Source organism: Hipposideros armiger, unplaced genomic scaffold (genome assembly GCF_001890085.2).
Source record: "Hipposideros armiger isolate ML-2016 unplaced genomic scaffold, ASM189008v1 scaffold_16, whole genome shotgun sequence".
Classification (NCBI taxonomy): domain Eukaryota; kingdom Metazoa; phylum Chordata; class Mammalia; order Chiroptera; family Hipposideridae; genus Hipposideros; species Hipposideros armiger.
Window position 1 is genome coordinate 890799 of NW_017731366.1, and position 19575 is coordinate 910373.

At 38.5% G+C, this 19575-nt stretch overlaps 1 protein-coding gene and 1 long non-coding RNA gene across 10 annotated transcripts in view; one reads left to right on the forward strand and one right to left on the reverse strand.

Annotated features, from left to right (window-relative positions):
- The window catches only part of LOC109373236 (uncharacterized), a 34279-nt gene extending 15518 nt beyond the window's left edge, over positions 1-18761 (forward strand). The window contains exons 4-6 of one of the 2 annotated variants that reach the window (XR_002122186.1): positions 16528-16591; positions 17483-17613; positions 18303-18761. This is a non-coding gene — a long non-coding RNA (uncharacterized LOC109373236). Of the gene's footprint in view, positions 1-16527; positions 16592-17456; positions 17614-18302 lie in introns of both variants that reach the window. The other variant, XR_002122187.1, reaches the window with a different exon arrangement.
- ARL14 (ARF like GTPase 14) overlaps positions 1-19575 on the reverse strand; it is a 94664-nt gene that overhangs the window by 26315 nt on the left and 48774 nt on the right. The window contains exons 2-3 of one of the 8 annotated variants that reach the window (XR_002122185.1): positions 19440-19568; positions 8984-9718 (exon numbers count right to left, since the gene is read on the reverse strand). The exons of 5 other annotated variants lie outside the window; for them this stretch is intronic. The gene's annotated coding sequence lies outside the window, so the exon portion shown is untranslated. Of the gene's footprint in view, positions 1-8983; positions 9719-19439; positions 19569-19575 lie in introns of those variants that run through there. 2 more of the 8 variants (XM_019626921.1, XM_019626903.1) reach the window with 2 other exon arrangements.

Sequence of the window (19575 nt, forward strand, 5' to 3'; positions counted from 1 at the left end):
AAAAAAAAAAAAAAGATTGAAAGGCTTCCCTCAATGCTTAGCAAGTTGATTTTTAAAAGAGCTATACCAAGGCATATAATATACATATTAATATTTCATTTTTATTAAAACTAAAATTTTATTTTTAAAAAATTATATCGACTATTTTGTGTGCAGAAAGTACACTTATGAAGAAATTATTCAAACCTTTTAAAGAAACATTAAGTTCTTAACCAAGTCACTGTATCTCAGAAACTGAGATAACATTTTTAATCACTTATTCATTCATTCAACAAATACATGTATTGATTGTCTACTTTGTGAACCACTCTATGCTAGATTCCAGGGAGTTCAAAGATAAATTAGTCCTGCCCTTAGGAAGCTTTCATTGGAGAGAAGATTAAAAAAATACGTGAACATGAAAAAATAATAATACAAAGTAAAAAAAAAAGATGTAAATACTGTAAGAAAAGGAAAGCTAAAGTATTCTGATAGTCAAATATTATATCAGGATGAAGGGCATTAGGGAAATCGCCTAGAGAAGGTTAAATACTGAACTGGGCCTTGTAGAGACGCAGTGGGGGAAGGGCATTAATTAAAGATATGGTCTGTGTGAGGAAAGTCTCAGAAATGGGAAAACATAGGATGTGTTTGGAAAACAACAGGAATGTACAGTATGCATGTGTATTTTTTTCCACAAACATGCTTAACTCTCATGAGAAAACCGTCACACAAATCTAGATTGTAGGACATGCTACAAGACAACAGACCTGAACTTTTCAAAGTACGTCCATGTCATGAAAGATAGAAAAAAATAAGTGGGGAGCAGGAGGAAGAATCTTCTAAATTAAAGGATACATGATTCCTAAATGCATTGTGTGATCTTTGATTGGATCCTTTGTCCAAAAATAATTGATTAAAGACATTATGACAGTTTGGTACAGTTGATTATGAACTATATATTAGATGGTGTTTTTATCAATGCTAAATGTTGGGTTTTTTTGCATTTTGACCCGTTTCCTTTATTTATTTTTTAGATCATTTTTTAATTTTTCAATTACAATTGACATGCAATATTATATTAGTTTCAGGTGTATAACATAGTGATTAGACATATACAGAGGGTGCCAAAAAATGTATACACATTTTAAGAAAAGAAAACTGTATTTAAATTGTAATACTCAATATATACCGATAGCAAAAGATGAATGCAAGTCACGTTTGACTTCTGCAATTACAAGAGGTGCTCAAAGTGGTTACCATCAGCATCCAGACCCTTCTGATTACGGCGAACTACTGCTTGAGCAATGTTGACCAAAGGGCACTTGTATACGTACATTTTTTTTGGCACCCCTGGTATATAACTTGAGATTTGTTAACTGTCTTGAGTGCAGTGATGGTATTGTGGTTATGTAGGAGGATGTCCTTGTTCTAAAGAGATGTATGCTAAAGTATTCAGAGGTGATATCAGTCAATTAATTTCAATTGATTTAGCAAACACACACACCACACAGAAATATGGCAAGAGTTAACAATTGATGGAGTTTGGTGAGGGCTATTGGGTGTTCATTATAATATTTTTTTAAAATATTTTTATTAAAACATAGCTAACATACAATATTATATGAGTGTCAGGGGTACACCATAGTTATTCAGCATTTATATACCTAAAGAAGTGATCACCGTGATAAGTCCAGCAACCACCTGACATCGTACAATGCTATCACAATATAATTGACTATATTCCCCATGCTGTACATTACATCCCCATGACTTATTTTTTTTATACCTGGAAATTTGAACCTCTTTTTCCCTTTCCCCTATCCCCCGTTATTAAAATGTTTCAATTACAATTGATATTCAATATTGTATTAGCTTCAGGTGTACAGCATAGTGGTATTATATTATTTTTTTAAACTCTCCTGTCAGTTTGAAATTTTTAAAAATAACATGTTGAAATAAAGAATATAATTGAAATAAGCTAATCAAGTTAGGCTGCAATGTATAGTAAGTAGAGAAATAATTCAGCTTACACATGTGGTGAGACCACTTCCAAAGATGAATTTAGGAAATCTAATTACACTACCACTTGAGTTCTTCCCCAACTCCATATTTTCAATAAATTAATTTTTAAAAGGGTTTAACATTTATTTCACTTTAAAACTGATACGTTCTTTATGAAATCTGTCAGTACTGGGGTAGTACTTTAATTTCACTATAATGAGGATTATTGTATATATATATATATATATATATATATATATATATATATATATATATATATATATATGCTTTCACTCTGTTTCTCATTTGACCAATTACACCTTGTTTTCAGGATAGCCAAGCAAATGAGGGGTTAAATTCTGGATGAATATTATAACCAAATGAAAAGATGATGCTTCTGTGATAGGGAGTAAAATAACTACTTTCTCCCTGATGACTTTCATGAAAAAGTCTACAAATGTTTCACCATACTTTCTTATTATCCCACAACATTTATAGAGTCATTTGTCCTAGTCAAACCTGAGGGAAGGCAAGGTATTTGTTTTCTGTAAATCATTCTGAGATTTGAAAAAAAATAACACAAAAAACGGTAGGATTGTGACAGATTTATTAGCAGGCTCCGAGTGTCACAGGAAATTTGTTTTAAAATACAGGAATGAGGGCCGGCCGAGTGGCTCAGTTGGTTAAGAGCTCGCTCAAGAGTTTGAGCTCTGAGCAACAGCTGTTCGAGTCCAGCCCGAGCTGAGCAGCCGCTGAGCTGCCAACAGGTAGCAGGATGGCTCAGCTAAAAAAAATAAAAATAAAAATAAAAAAATAAAATAAAATACAGGAATGAAAGAAACATTTTAATTTCTTACCATGGAGGTGGGAGGCAAAAAGCCCTAACTTAGAAACTCAACCATGTACTGACCAAGTAAAGATATAGAAACTTATCTCTTGGAAGGAAGTGGTAATTTCTTCATTATCTTTATTTTTCACAGATAAAGAAGCAAGATTCAGGATGAGGTTGTGTGGCTTACTTAGCTTATGCAAACTTAGAACATATCCTGTTTTTCCAACAATAACTTTTTCATCAGTCTTTTAAAAAACAAACTGGGAAAATTAAAGTATCACACACATACAGAAAAATGCAAAAATCTTAAATGTACAGCTCAGTGAGTTATCACAAATTGAAAACACCCGTATAACCACCACTGAGACTAGGCTTAATTTTTAATTTTTGTTGCAAGTAAAAATTCCAGACTTCAAGTGTTTCTACACTACTTGTCAGAGATATACTGTATTTTCGAACATGTAACGTTAACAGGCATTCATTATCCTGGTTGAGATTTGTTTATGCTGTCTGTGAAGAATGATATATTCCAACCTAGGAAGCTTTCCCTAATGCCATTTTCCAGGATAGAACCATCACTTTTATCCACATCAGCAAAGGTGGAGAGCTTTTTGTCACATGAGTAGAACACTGGATCTGAATTCAGATCTAGCTTCTGGCACTTGCTAAGTGTTGAATGGTGATAAAATCAAGGAGCTGGGCTGATGTGAGTCGCCAACGATGGCATAAGCTGCAGCCCTTGCTGCAGTGGGCTGCCATGAGCTACCATGTGCGGCTGCCAGACGTGTGAGCTGCCAAGAGCGACCATGAGCGGCCATCCAGAAGCTGGCGACCAATCTGCCTCACCCCTAAAGAGCGCAATGATCACAATACCAACATGGGCCAGTGAAGCGACATCCTCCACAACTAGACTGAAGAACAAAACACAGCAACTTGCCTGTTTCCCTTCCCCTGATTCCCCAGCACTGTTCCCCTCCCCCAATTCCCCAATAAAATCTTTAAAAAAAAGAAATTTAAGTCATCTGAAACATTTAAAAATCTAATGTGATTATGAATTTCACTATTATTTATTTTCTTCCTATCTTCGTTTTTGTACATATGTAATTTTGACATGCTTTGTTCATGCCTTAAACTTATATTCAGCATGTAATACGTCTGGATATAATGTAGACACTAGTGATATGGATGTAATCAAAACGGTCTCCATTTTCAAGTAACTAATAGTCTAAGAAGGAGACACAAAAAAATAAATTTAAAAAATTAAAAAAGGAGACAGACACCAACGTGGCATGAATGTTGCTGTAAATAGAGTAACAGGCCTTAAGGAAGCACAGAAGTCATCAGAAAGAAGGGTGCAATAGCAAGTTGTGTCCAGGGAACCGGAAGCAGTTTCATGATTCTGGAGTTGAGAAGTGTGCTGGCAGAGGAGTAAGAGGAGAGAGGCTGAAGATGGGTGTCGAGTGAGCATGGCTCATGCCTGGTGCTCACATCATATATCATCCAAACTTGGACAGTTTTGAAAGTGGAATGGGCGCTTATAAGGAGTACGTCAGAAAACAGGCCTGTCCTGGGAACACCAGGCTACGTACGGTTGTGCGCGTGTGTGGTCACCCTGATATTGACCACATGAGACTTGCGTGTCTTCATGAGAGGAAGCGCGAGCTAGTTTCAGGATGAAAGATTAGAGTGCTAGGTCTGCATAGCTTCTCCTCAAATATGCCCAGTCACTCGCTGACATTCTCCTTTTTAGACTTTCTGGAGGATAAACTAAGAAATCAAAATTGTAAGAGAACATGACATCTACTTGATGTCATTGACATGACTTCGTGCTGCCTCCAAGGAGGGCTGGCTAGGGTTAAGGGCACTTCGTTTCTCCCTTTTCACCCTCCTACCTTCTTCCTACCTCCCTGTTCTCTCCTTTTTCCTTTACCCTTTCAGTTGATTTCTTTCCCTTTTCTTCTTTTCTGCCTGGTTAGGTAGTTAGGTCAGTGAAATGCTAGAGGAGTAGCCAGTATTATTTTTAAAAGTATTGAAATATTATAATATATTACAGCCTAGGTAAACAAGTTTCTCATGTTACAAATTGGGTTTTGTTTGTGGTTTACATATTATTTTATATAACCTCAGCCAGTAGTAGATCCTTTCTTGAGGGCAATCATGTTCCTTTCCTGTTAGCCCCTATTGTCCCCAGCTCCAAACCACAAGGTTGTGGAGGGGAAGAGTATCAACATTCCCTGGATGTGTGCACCAACTAACTTTGAGTAAAAAAATTCTGCCCAAATTAGTAATATGGTTAAAGGGCATCATATGGCTAAAGGGCATCAAGAAATATGTTGAGATCCTTCTGAGTTTCAAATTTTTATTTTGAAATAGAATGGTCTTTAATATAGTCATAATGGAGAAGCTCATCTTGTGCTATTTTTTAATATATGCTTATTAAATATTTTAGAAGTATGTAAGTAAAATAATTATGTCTGAGTGAAAGCTAAAACTCATAAGCAACAAGCTTTATTATTGTTTTACTCTTTTCTTATCTTTAAAAAAATAATTTCTTCCTATGATAAGCATGAAAGTAAAAATGGTGACCATAAAAAAATTACTTAATCTCACTTTCATAAAGAACACGATAAAGTATGTGACTAAGTCAAATACTTGTGTAAATAATGATCCGTGTACTAATATATCCAGATAATAATTTTTGATTAAGAAATTCAAAAAGGGAAATTTTGACTAAGAGGAGATCAAAGGAATGGTAGAGTAAGAGAGAAAAGAAAATGTTATCACATGTAAAGTGACATGTGACATAAGTCAGGCCACCAACAGATAGGGTAGCCCCTGAAGTTTTCCCAGGCCCTGTCCCATTGCTACAAGTTCTCGGGGTTGGCTTTGCAGAAATGCCAATCAAGGGTCAGATGAGACAAAATTACTTTCATCAAGGATTCTGCCCTTGTACTTTTATATTCTCCATTGGTAGTCCTGACCTCAAATAGTGCAACTTGGGGCACACGGTTGGTTCAAGTGCATAGCTAAAAATTAATTCCAGTATGAGAAATTGCAGGGTATAGCTTCAATGCTCTAGAAGTAAATCAGAGTATTTAGCTCAGTACAGGCTTGAAGCATTAAACTTTCCAAGTTAAATGAGTCAAGCACAGACTGAAGCCAGACAGATGTGGCTCCCAATCACAACTGGATCTTTTTTTTTTACCTGTATGAACCTGAGCAAGTTACCTCTCACCTTAATTTCTTCATTTATAAATTGGGAAATAACATTATCTACTTCTCAGGGTTATTGTAAGGAATAAATGAGATAACACAGCCTAGTACGTGACACATGGTATACACTCAGTAAATGATAGCTGTTATTATTGGTCATAGGGATAGCAGATAGGTTTATATTTGCTGGCCAAATGAGATGTATTGTTAGCAACTCTTTTGAGAGGAAGTATAAAGTTGTGTCTTGGCTTCATGAGAAAGAGCACTATGGTCCATTAACCATGTCTGTGTGATGGTTAATTTTATGTATCAACTTGACTAAACTAAGGAATGCCCAGAGACATGGCAAAATATTATTTCTGGGTGTGTCTGTGAGAGTATTTCTGGAAGAGATTAGCATTTGAATTAGTAAAATGAGTAAAGAAGATGATCCTCACCAATGCAGGTGAGCATCATCCAATCCATTGAGGGCCTGGTAAAACAAAAAGCCAAAGGAAGGGTGAATTTGCTCTCTGCCTACGCCAAGATACCCATCTTCTCCTGCCCTTGGACATCCGTGCTCCTGGTTTCCGGGCCTTCAGGTTCAGCCTGGGTCTTACACCACTGGCTCCCGTGGTTCTCAGCCTTTGAGTCTGGACTGAAACTACACCACCAGCTTTCCTGGGCCTCCAGCTTGCAGGCGGTAGGTTGTGGGACTCTTCAGCCTCCATAATCGCCTGAGTGAATCCCTTATAGTAAATCTCTTTCTATATATCTACATCTATATCTGTTCTATTTCTCTGGAGAAACCTAATACAGCCTATTATGAGTGTGAGAGGGACATAGTACCATATTTGCCTTCCTCAGTTGCTGGTATCAGACACAACATGGTTCCCAAGCCTGTAATCCTTCCACCCCATAGTTGAGGCCACTTGATCCTATTTTGGAAGTTAATTGTAGTCTCAATCCTGATCTAAGACATCAAGTTTTTAAGCAGCTCCAATCCTCCTTTCTACAACCCAGCGCAGAGCCATCCTAACCGTTAACCTAGCTATAACGTGGTATCCAAATTTTAACAACTAGGCAATTGCTTTTTAAAACTTAACTTCTATTTTTTATTTTTTGCCTTTTTTAGTAAGTCCCCATCCTGACTGTGAAACCCAAGTCTGGTAACTAAGTTTCTTGCACTCCAGTCCCTTCCTAAAATAGGTACCCTGACTCACCTTTGTCATACTCTTTCTAAAACTAGCATCCCTAACCCTTGGAATCTAACTTTCAGGATACAGTCTTTTTTAACCATTGAAAATGTCTTGGTTGTTGAGTATGGGCTTCTCATTACTGCCCACTCTGTATTCTCTGTCAGTTTTCTATACAGCTATGTATTGGGACATCTTGCCCCACTAATCCTTTACTGGATACTTGCCAAGCCTAAAATATACACATGAGCTTACATGAAAATATTTACAGAAATCTCAGTATGAAATGTAACTCCTCAGAAGTAAGGAAGATCTTCACAGAAAGATTATAGAATGTGGCTTTCTCTTGAATTCAGTATGGAAATTTTTGATTTTTTTTTTAAATTTCATGAGTTGACAAAAATCAGATGTAATCATTCAGAAAATATCTTTATGCCAGCAGTTAGAGAGATACTTATTAATTGCCATGTGCCAAGCTCTGTGCCAGGTAGTGGGCGCAGAGGCTACTGAGAAGCCTAGGGCAAGAATCTGTGACTCAGCCTTAGATCAGCCTTCCTGGGGAGGCCATGTCATGTGAGCCCCGGTGAATCATGCTGATTCGTGGCACAGGGCACCAACTATGCTCCAGGAAGATCTGGGCCATTCTTGGAGAGTGTAGATTGTAGGTACCCTTCATGGAAGCCACAGTTTTCTCTTCCATCAAAATATTCCTCCTCAAGAGTGCTGCTTCTCTAGGGGTTTGGGCATAAAGATCCCTGAACAGACTCTTGATACCTCCTGTTTCATCTTTCCACCGGAGCTCCCATTGTGGTTGGAAGAGTGCCTCCATTTCTCAGGTCATGTTTATGCGCTAGCTAGCCAACCCCAGCCAGTGTGATAACCTGACTAAGCTTGTCCCAAGCTCATCTCTAGTGTTTACTAATGATTTTCTCTCCCACATGTACGTGGTCTTCAGAACCCTATCATTACTGGCTCTATTAACCCACTATCTAACATAACTCACTGAAATAGCAGACATCATTTTCATTAAGAGGAGAGACTTATCCATCTCAGCTGTGATACAGAATATCAAATAAGTAAATTTGTAGTATAGAAATGTCATGAAATATTAATTCAAATAACATTTAGAGAGCCCAAAAATATAAGACAGTCATCCAAGAGTCCCAAGTCAGAGAGAAAGGCAAGAAAATTTGCAGATAGCATGATTGTTTACCCAGAAAACCCAGAGAACTGGATGACAACCCAAGACTTACTTTGTGGTCAGACACAAGATCAGCATATACAAAGGTAAGTAGCATTCCTCTTAGCCAGCAATAACTGAGAAAGATCCCATTCTCAAGAGCAATGAGAACAGTGAAGTATCTGGAGATAAACTCAATAACATATGTGCAAGGTCTGTATGAAGAAAATAGTAAATCTTGACTGCTAATTTTTAAAAAATAACCAAGTAAAGAAGAAATATAGCATTGTAAAAAAATCCCAGTTCAGTCCCAGTTTAATCAGTAAGGTAAATTCAGTCCCAATCAAAATCAATCAATAACAAATATAATAGAACATTTTATTATGACTCAGTTACTATTTTATTTTTTTTAACTTTATTGGGGAACAGTGTTTTTCCCGGGACCCATCAGCTCCAAGTCAAGTTGTTGTCCTTCAATCTTAATTGTGGAGGGTGCAGCTCTGCTCCAAGTCCAGTCACCGTTGCAGGGGGCGCAGCCTACCATCTCATGTGGAAGTCAAACCGGCAACCTTGTTGTTAAGAGCTCACACTCTAACCAACTAAGCCACCCGGCTGCCCAACTCAGTTACTATCTTAAACATTGGAGGTATGGCGGTGAATACCACAAAGTCCCTGCTCTTAAGTTTGCATTGGAATGCAAGATGGGAGGGGGAGATAAATATATAAACAAACAAGATACAAAGCTTCTTTTCTCATTCGGGGGCCCAAGCTAATGGAGCAGCCACTACCAGGAACACTGGCCATCACCGTGGTGTGGGGAAAAGAGAACTCTGAAGGCTCTTACCTAGTCGATTCAGTGCTCTGGGCGGAAGTGCACTTACCACTTCCACTCACAATTCACTGGCCAGAACCAGCTTCATAACCCTCTGTAACCACAATGAGGCAGGAGTGCAGTTCCGCTGTGCGCCCAGAGAGGAAGCAAACCAGATCTATTTGACAAACAGTATGAGTAACTACCTCATCCTACTGATGGCCTGATATTTTTATCATTCTGCTTTTTAGGTGTAGAGCTTAAATCCATCTGACATTTCTTTATGAACAGTGTATCTGGTTTCCAAATGTACTGTACATTTTCCCAATACTATTGATTTAAAAGCCCCCTATTTGTTAAGAATTGTTTTTGGTTTCAAGCAATAGACACCAAAAAAACCACCCAGTGGGTTAAACAAATTAGAGGTTTTATTTTGCCCACACATGAAGAATCTAGAGGAAGGCAGTTCAGAGATGGTGCCTCTGACGACATTAGGCACCCAGCCTTTTCCTGGCTGCTGTTATCTACAAAGAAGGGTGGGATATATAAGCAGATTTTTAAAAATAAGGGCATATAGCCATTACCAGCAAATACATCTGTATGTATGATCAGATTCAAATTATAATGTAAAGGCAGCAGCCACCAGACTTACTAATGGATTAGATGTGACTGAGAGAGAGAGCAAGAGCCCAAGATACTCAGGATTTTTGACTAAACAACTGGGAGGTTAGTGATGCCATTTACTGAGAAGAGGGAGAAGAGGGCTCTAAGGGGGAAAACCATAGTGAAAATGTGAGTTCTGCATGAAACGTGAGAAGCTAATTGGGCAAAAAGAGCCAAAAATATTCATGAGTAATAAACAATTTTTAAAATGCAGCAGATTAAGAAGTACAGAAACAAGTGTGTATATGTGTGCGCGTGCGCGCGCACACGCGCGCACACACACACACACACACACACACACACACACACACACACATACAATGCAGCGCTTTCAGTCAACCCACAAGGGACAGGTAGCACAAGCATGAAAATAAACAGTCCTTTTCATAAACTACCAAGATTCTACTTGTTACTATTGCACAGCCTAGCTTATTTTGGTTGCTACAAGGAGACAGAACAAATAATGAATGTGAACAAACCATGTAATACTGTGCGGCACACACATACAAAATAATAATGAAACAGGTGTCCATTTATAGGGAAAGCTTGCTAACAGGTATTATTAAGGAAAAAAAACAAATTCTAAAGTAGTACAGCTAGTATATCGCTTATATTAACCCCCATCCCACACGTGACTAGTGTCTACTATATTGGACGCTGTAGTAGTGCTGGATAATTCTCCAAGCTAAAGAGAGAGACGGTCATATAAAGACAGTGGTTTAAGATATGGCTGAGGCCCCAGGGCTGGAGGGTGGAGGGGAGTCACAATAACTGATAGAATCCTCAGGTAGGTTTGGGGATCTGAAAGCAGATTGGCCTGGGCTCACTTCTCAGGTGGGGCCAGGGAGAACAGGAAAGGGTAGAAGAGGCAACCAGGTGTGTCTAAGACAGCCACCAAGTCTCCTATATCCCCCCTAGTCTTGAGTGGCTCAAGAGGACAGTAGTTCCCCAGTCCCTGAGGAGGGTGAGGGGGTGGCTCAGGGAATGTCACCACAGACACAATAAGGTTGCTGCAGTGCTGGACTGATGACTAGAGACCATGGGAACGTGGACAGAAGCAGTGAATGCCAGCCTGGATGGTGTGGGTGGCCAGGAACCCAACATTGCACCCCCTGTCCCATATAACTTAGATGCCACTCTGGGGAGATAGGGGGAAAGGGGAAATTCTGAATTCATGGACTTTATCAGAAATTATGAAAAAACCCAGAAGTAAGCTTATCTATTAACCTACTGACTATATTTCTGCTATCAGGCAGAATGGAAACTTGAACTAGAAATTGAAGTTCAGTTATAGATTTTGAAGTTCAGTTTTGTGAAGTGAAAACAGGTCTGGCCACCCTCTACTCTGTGCAAAGTGGAGCAATAACTACCAAGAGGGTGAAAGCGTTTCTCAAAGTGCAGCCGGAGATTTAAAGCCGTCTGGCAGGGAGGTGTCCCCCACACCCAGCTCAGCAGAGGGAATGTTAACTTGGGGGAAGCCCCGTGGCTGGGCCTTCACGTACATCATTCATTCTGACCTTGCTTTCTCCACCCCCCACCCTTCCCCCACCACACACCTCATTTCTTCTCTACTGTCTCCATAGTGACCCCTAAAATTAATTGTCCCTTCCTCTTTGTGGTGCTCTTGGGAGAGCAGGAAATTGGTGGGGGGCCATTAGGGTTGTGAAACTGCTGGAATTTAGTGCCCTGAGGTCAGAGACAGTACACAACAAAAAACAAAGCACCCTCTAGCTCTTGGTTTCATTTGCCTAGCTTCTCCAACTCACAATGCCAGCTTGGAGATACTCAGGGTTGTGGCTGGTTGTTTTTCTCCCTGGCACAGCCTTGTTCAGACTTTTCCCGAGGGCTGGGCTTCTAGGGTACCCAGTTCCAGGAGGCACTCACTCTCAGGCTGCCCCTGAGAGCAGGTGCCTCAGCTGCCTCACCCTAGCTGAGGCCCGGGCTCTCTCCCACGTGGAAATAAAGCTTCTTCTGCCTTGACCCCTCCTGTGGTTCGTCTTTGTGGGCAGCCTTATTGTTTGTACCTCAGGGTCCCAGGTCTGTCCTCAACACCTGCATTCTCGGGGACAATGAAGAGATGGCAAGGCAGCAGCAGGTCAGCCTTGTGTGCCATCCTGGGCGGGATAGGTAGAAACTGCCAGGAGAGCTTTTTTTTTTTTCCTTTTCTTTTTTTTTCCATTAAATTGCAGGATGACAACATTTTGGTCCTATAAGAGACTTTAGTGATCAGATAATTTTATGTACCTGCTAATATTCAGGATTTTGAGGCTTTACGTTTGTTCCTTTGTTTTACTTTGGAGATTCTTGGAAGGGCTATTAAGAAAGGTATTTCTATAGCAGATGGTTTAGAGAGGGAAAGTCATTCCCAGGACTGTCACCTGTTGGGAAGGCAGTGAAATCCACATAACCAAGTCAGCTAAAAACTGGAGCTCCCAACAATGAGTGACACAATAATCAGAGCATTGGTGATAAAAGAGTCATAGCTAGACCAATATGTAGTGGAGCCATTTATATTTCTGTGCCTGCCCTTAAGGGCTGGATGGGAACAGAAGTAATATTAAAATAAATAATTTGAAGTTAAAATGATGACATCTCCATAGGACCAGTTTGAAAGACACCACACAATAAGTAAAGTCAAATAGAGGATGTAATCCTATATCCACGCCACATTAGACACTGACATGCTTTTGCTCGGTGAGTCTAACATAGCCGTTTTCCTCTGAATGCCAGCAGCTGGACTCTATATTTAGCTAAGTAAAGTTTCCCAATGCTAGGAAATTCATTCAAGCATAACAGTAATGAGTTAGCAGTTCTTTAATATCTACTCTGTATATTATGATCTAATAACAGTCATGACTTGTCATCTTCAAAGTATTTATGAGTACTTGATAAAACATTCTTCACCATCCACTTCAGTCTATAAAAAGGGCATTGTAACATTTTATGGGTGAGGACCCAATACCAGACATTAGTGACTCATCATCAACAAACAGAGCCAGGTTTGGACCCAATCATTCTGGGTCTGCTGACCAGTAACTATTTCATGTGGACAGTTCATTCCCTTTGTCAAGCAATGAGCCAATTAACTAATCTGGTAACAGAAACATCGTTTTACTAATTCAGTTTTTTTCCCAGTTAATTCTATAAAATTCATCACCCTAGAGTTGTCAAATAGAAATGCTTGAATTTATGTTTATGTACATTTCAGATATATACGTTAAGTTTCCCAACTGCATCAATTTATTTCCACTTATTCTGGATTTCCTGAGAGACCTGACCTTATATAAATATTTTTTAAAGAGGTAAATTATTCAGAAGATTAAATAAGACTAGTTAAAATATCATCATAATTAATTTTAAGAAAACATCCTTAAAGGGCAGTTCAGAGAAAAGTCAATTGCAAAAGAGGCTGCCAATATTTGTCAAGTAATGAAATTACCTTTCTTCCATAATTTCTAAGTTATACTTCAGAGAAATTAATAAATACCTTACCTGTAAAATTACCAATAAATCGAGCTAAAAATTATTGTTCAGAGTTTACCTAGTAAAACATACTAGTGCTTCTGTTATTAGAGTTTTATTTTTCTGATTCTAAATGTACAGGATGATAGCATCTTAAATAAATTCTGCTGGTGTTTCATTTCCTTTGTAGCTACCAAAATTACTGTCAAATTATCTTATGACCTAACATAAAATTTTAAATAAAGTTGGCATTGCATTTATAATGTGATGCTAGAGAGTCTGCTTATTAACTACAAATTCAAAGCATCATGAAATCAAACATAAAATACCACAGTCTTATTTATTAGCTATACAGCAAAGATTTAACTACCTTCTCTTAACTGTAGAATTTTTCATCTAAACCAAAGACACATTCAGCTTAGTCATCACAAAGGTTAAAAGACAAAAGTTCGTCTTGCCAAGCATGAACAGTAAAATGAATTAGAAAATATTGATTTAATAACAAGGACCTGTGTTCAGGTAGCTCTGGCTGGAAGTCAAATACAGGAGGACTTCCGTTTATGGGTTGAGCAGCAACTTCTCTCTCACACTTCTTATTTTAGCATTGAGTCTTATGTTAATCCGGGAGTTTAAAAGAACCGGCCAAAATGGTGGCAAGGAAGCCTACAGTACATAAAACGGCATCGTGTCTCTCACTTTGAAATCAATGCAAAAATTAAAGATAAAAATGAAGAAGTAAAGCAGCTTTTTGTCAATTAACTCAAGGGCAAACATTTGAAAGGTAACTGGAAAATAAGCTAAATCACTTTGAGATAGAAAATTGCAAACTCCAGATTTTTTTAAGGTACCTCTATCACAGATTCATCTGCAAAGTAATGTGAGCATTCTGCAATTCCAGGAGCAGTGCAACTGTTAAATGTTATTTAAGGAGCAGAAATTCTGGCCTAATAATCGAAGACTGCTTCAGCTTTCCCTTGGCTATGTCCACGGAAAGTCACTGTGTCACCCTGGCCAAGTAAATTAACATATCTACATCTCATTTTGTCTTTCTGTAAAATATTGGTCTCCCCAGAAGCTGTTGGAAGTATTTATTAGACAATAATTGTAAAAGGCTTTGCAGGCCTGATCGTGTAGTTACACGCTAAGTACTAATGATTGCAAATGAGGTATCCTTCAAAAGAAACTACTCTGAGGTTCATCTGCGAGTGACTGCGACCCAGAACCATTGACTCAAATGTTCTTGAGAGTTATGGGTTAAGGGGGGAAGCTCTTCTCTACGTCATTTTAGAAAGACACATGCGAAAGAAGACTAGATTTTAATTAAGACTATATTTTAAACTTTGGAAAATTTGCTGGTTTTGATCACATCAGGATATGACAAATTAGTTCAAATACAATATGATTATTAGCATAAGGGGAATATCAGTATTAATTAAGTCCAGTGAGAGAGGTCTACAAAATAGGTTGGGATGGAAGGAGCATGGACTTCAGAGTCAGACAGACCTGGGTTGGAAAACTGGACAAATTACTTGACTTCCCAAATCTCAGTCTCCTTGTCTGTAAGACAAATAATAATGTCTCCCTCATAGGGCTGCTGTGAGATTAAATGAGATTTCATGTGAAAAGTACCTTATTCATTGGCTGGCTGTCCATTAGGCACTTAAAAATAGTAACTATTCTCTTTTGACTGAAACCTGTACCTAAGTGATCTTGTTTGAGAGAATCTTGTCCAGCAGTTCATTAGCACTTTCACCAAATTGGAGCAGATCAAGACTCCACGACTGCCAGCACTGTAGATGACTCTTTAGGAGTAACAGATTTTTTCACAATAGATTTTAAGGTTATATTAGTAGTTTATGCATTTTATACAGGCTACTCATTTTATAAGTTTTCTTAAAGCAAGTACAAGTTGTACGTACACTCATATGCGTGTGTGTATATAAAAATAAACATATAAAATATATATGTATTATTCTTTTTTTGATAGAGAACCACTGGAAGCCTGTGGAATATTTCCTCTATCGTTAGGATGTTAGCAATGAGAAATCGGAGCTCTCACCCAGTCTACAAACTTCTCTTCACAGACGAGGAAACTGAGGCCTAGAGAATTTGGATAACTTGTGTGGGTGCTAAAAAATAATTAATACTTTTCCTCCCACCTTTAAAGTTCTAATTGGGCTAATCAAACAAAGACAGATTAACAGGAGAAAATCAAATTCTTTATATATGCCTGTGGGGAATTCACATAAGCATGAAAATTCCAGAGACAGGCAACATTGGGTGTATATGATATTTTTTGACAAAAGAGAAAAGGTGGGGGGACAGGGTATTAGATTTCAGAAGTGAGAACAGGTAACTTACAGGTAGTTGAGGAAGAGGGGAACACACATGACAGGTAAATTCTTGCTGGGCAACTCAGAAACAATGGGACATAGGTATCTAGCTAACATGCCCATGCCTAAAGGGCTCTTATTTATCATACTTAATTCAAATTAGGCTAAGGCATACATCCTAAGATTTCCTTCCTGATGGGCACTTTTCTATTGACTCTCTTGGGCAAGAAAGGGGAAAGGCCCAGTGGTTCTTTATGAGTTTTCCTTCTTAATAAACAGCTTAATAACAGTATCCCAAAACGGTAGTTTCAGAGTGGCAAAATTTTGCTTCTCTTCGCTTGTCAAAAATCACACAGTGCTCTTGACTATCAATCCAATGTTCTTTTAGTGCCTTTAAATAAAACTTAGAAAGCAATACAACATACTGCTGCTTTGACAAAATAGTTCCTGATCAGAGATTTGAAGCCTCTCCTTGGCAGGAGTCAAATGTTATACATCGCTGTGTTCACACAGGGCCTAGCAGAATTCTTTGGAAGAGTGAGTGTTCAATATATATAATCCAAATGAATTAATGGGTTTTTCTTAAGGCTATTAGTGTGTGTGGCTTTTTCTTTTTGGGGCAGGTATATAGTTCAATGAAATTTGATTTTGCTGTATATAATAGTTAGAAACTACATTACGTTTATGATGACATAAGCAAATGAATAATGGAACAGTTCTCTGGAATTTTTAAAAAATGACCTGGCATTATATAAAGTAAGACTGACAGTCGGCCTGGATGCTACATAGTAAAAGTATGTTTTTTAAAAAGCTAAGATTATGTTTTTGTACTTAAATGAAACAACTGCCTGAAATTTTCATCTTTCTTTCCCTAGCTACACTGAGTCTTGGACTGTGTCTCTGTGAGGTCACACATCGTGATGGAAACTGAAAACTAAGGTAAACATTAAGATGTTGATGTAATTGCAGCACAAATGAAAAAATCAGTTTACAGTTGTAATCAGAGAAGTGATACCTATTGACTTGCATCACAATGTTATATTTACATAGTAAATTTACATGGTAAAACCATCCCAACTGCTGCAATATTGCACAGCCATTAAAATTCATGATCTTGAAGATAATGTGGCAACATGGGGGGAAATGTTTGCGTTCTAATATTCCACTAGGAAATCAGTATTTATGGTCACCATGACTTTATAGAGGAGAATTCTGCACAGAAAAAGGGCAAAAAGGAAATATACCAAAATAATAACAGTAGCTGTGTTAAGGTGGTGGCAATATGAGTGCTTCTTTCTCATCTCTAGTTATATTACTTTAGTAACAAAAAAAAATTTACAAGTACAAAGAAAATGAGTGCTATAAAAGAAAGTATAGTAAACATCCGTTATGCGTGGCAATCCCAAATCTCTTGAAAAAACTGTACCACATTTTGATAGTTCACCTCAGTGTGAATTTTGTCTTCCAGAATTCTAAAATTTAATATTTCCTAATCTCCCTAGCCTCTGTCTGAGTCTATAGGGTGAGATCCTATAATTCAGTTTCTGGCTCTCCATTGCACCTGTCAGAAACTACCTGAAGAACAGACAGGGTTCAGGTACCCATTCTGCTAGCACAGGTGGCCTCAATGTCATGGTTCTGAAGATTTCAGTGGGAGCAGTAGTAGCTTCCCCATTGCAGCAAAGACAGTTTGGTTCTGGGACTGGTGGTAATTCACCCTAGAACCTGTCCCTCCAGCCTTTCCAATGACTACCTGGACTTCCTAATCTCCCTTAATAAGTCCCTTCTCTTTTACATGACCTAGAGTTGATCCTTCTGTCTATATCTCAGAATGCTAACAGGAAAGCCTAACAAAACTGGAATTCACCTAAGAAAAGATGAATGAGGGGTGATATAACTAAAGAGAAGATCATTCTAAACTTCAAAAGAATACTGTGATCAACTAAAAGACCTTTTATCAGGTAAATGTCCTGAGTGTCATTTCTGGGCAAAGCATTGAGGAGTTGGTGTGTGACCCTGCAGCTCTTCTGCTGCAGGAACCATGGGGTCCTCGAGTTCCAGATGATGCGGCTACAAAGTGTCAGATTTCCCCATTAGCCCAGGTACCTGAGAGACTGTGTGGAAGAGAGCTCCTCAGTGATCCAAACAGGACATGTAATGTGAGCAGGAAGTAAATCTCTGTTATGTTAGGCCACTGAGATTTGGGAGTTAATTTGTTACCACGGCATAGCCTAATGTAGCCTGATTGATACACAGTGGTATCTAAAATAGGATGTGTTTAATGATCAAAATACAAAAATATGTACGTTTAGAAGCCTTGTATGATTGAGAACATTTTATCTCATAAAAGCAAATAAAAAAAGAATGGATTAAGGATTTGCTGTCATTTTGCACCAAGTAAAGATGTCTATCTGGGTTTACCTGAGAGTCAAAACAGCAACAAAAATGTAACACATTATGAAAAACCCTAAATAGTTAATGATCTTAAACAGAACAAATAGGTTATGCTGTTCAGTTCTCACACTATGAAAAAAAATAGAGAATTGGTGATGTATATTCATTTTCTTAAAATAACCCCCCCAAAAGCAGTATGCAATAATAAAAAAAGAAAGCAATATTTATTTATTGTGAAATTCTTGATTGTCTGCAGAGAGAAGTGTGAGAAAATTGCTAACAGGATTTGTGGGAATTGCTTCTAGCAAAACTAAAGGAGATGTGAGTGCAACACTCATTTGAACAGATTCATCAATGTCTGTTGCTTTTGCAGTCCTTTTCCTTTTCAAATGTCTATTTCAGCCTGTACAACAGTAGTTTTTTTTTTCTACTCACTAGTAAATGACCTTTATTTCATAATCTGTATGATGTCCTCTCCCCTGAAATAGCCACTGACAAGGTTATTTTCTATTTGTCCTTTATAATTTGCACCACCCTGTCTGCACTGAGTGACCCAGGCCACTGGGCCAACACTGGCAGGGAGAATCATCATCACAATTCTGTTGTTTGAATGTTTCCAATGTTCAAATGCCCTAATATTAATAAATTATCCTCTGCTATGTCTTAAGGACTGTAAAGTGTTTTTGAAAGAGTTGGGGTTTTTTTGCTTTGTTTTGGCTATAGCACAGAATATCAAATAAGAGAAAATGGGATGAAAGTTGGAGAGATTTCTATTGGACATAAAGAAAAACTTCCAGACTGCCACAATAAAAAATACTGGAATGGATTATTGAGGGAGAGAACCTGGTCTTTTGTCAGGCACACCATTAAGAAAAACTAACTTTTCTAAAGGCAGAAGACTAGGTCAGATACTCTCTCATAGTCCTTTCCAGCTCTGTGGTTTTATTATCTGGAGACTAAAATCACATCAGAATTCTCTTGGCTTCTCTTGTTTTCCTTTATATCCTTCCGTGTCTCTCATATCTGCCATTGACTGGTATCCTTGGCCAAGCAAACACACACACACACACACACACACACACACACACACATATGCCCCGCCTAGAATGGGAATGTCTAATAATTCTTATCTCAAGTATTCCCACAGACAGATTCCAAACTGTGTGTGTCTAGTAGAGGAGAAGTTCACCAGGGCCCTTCTTGTCTAACTGATTCATCTCTGAGCATAGCCTGTGAGTGTAGGCCTCATTGACCAGACCTTGAGGGTATCCCCCCACAGGTGTTTCCTTGGCCATGGAAAGTGTTCTCATACACCCATCGTCTCTCATCGCACCACCCTCTCCTCTCCCCTCACTGGGCTTCCGCTGCTTTTCTCCCTCCATGTGGTTCCCACCTTTCCTCTCCAGCAGTGACCTTTTTCCCACATTAGCAAGCCTTTGTCCGCCTCCTGTGTCCTGGAAATCCTCAATCCCTTCCGTGGGCTACGAGTCACAATCTTTCTTGTTTCCACCTGTTCCTGCTGCTGAATG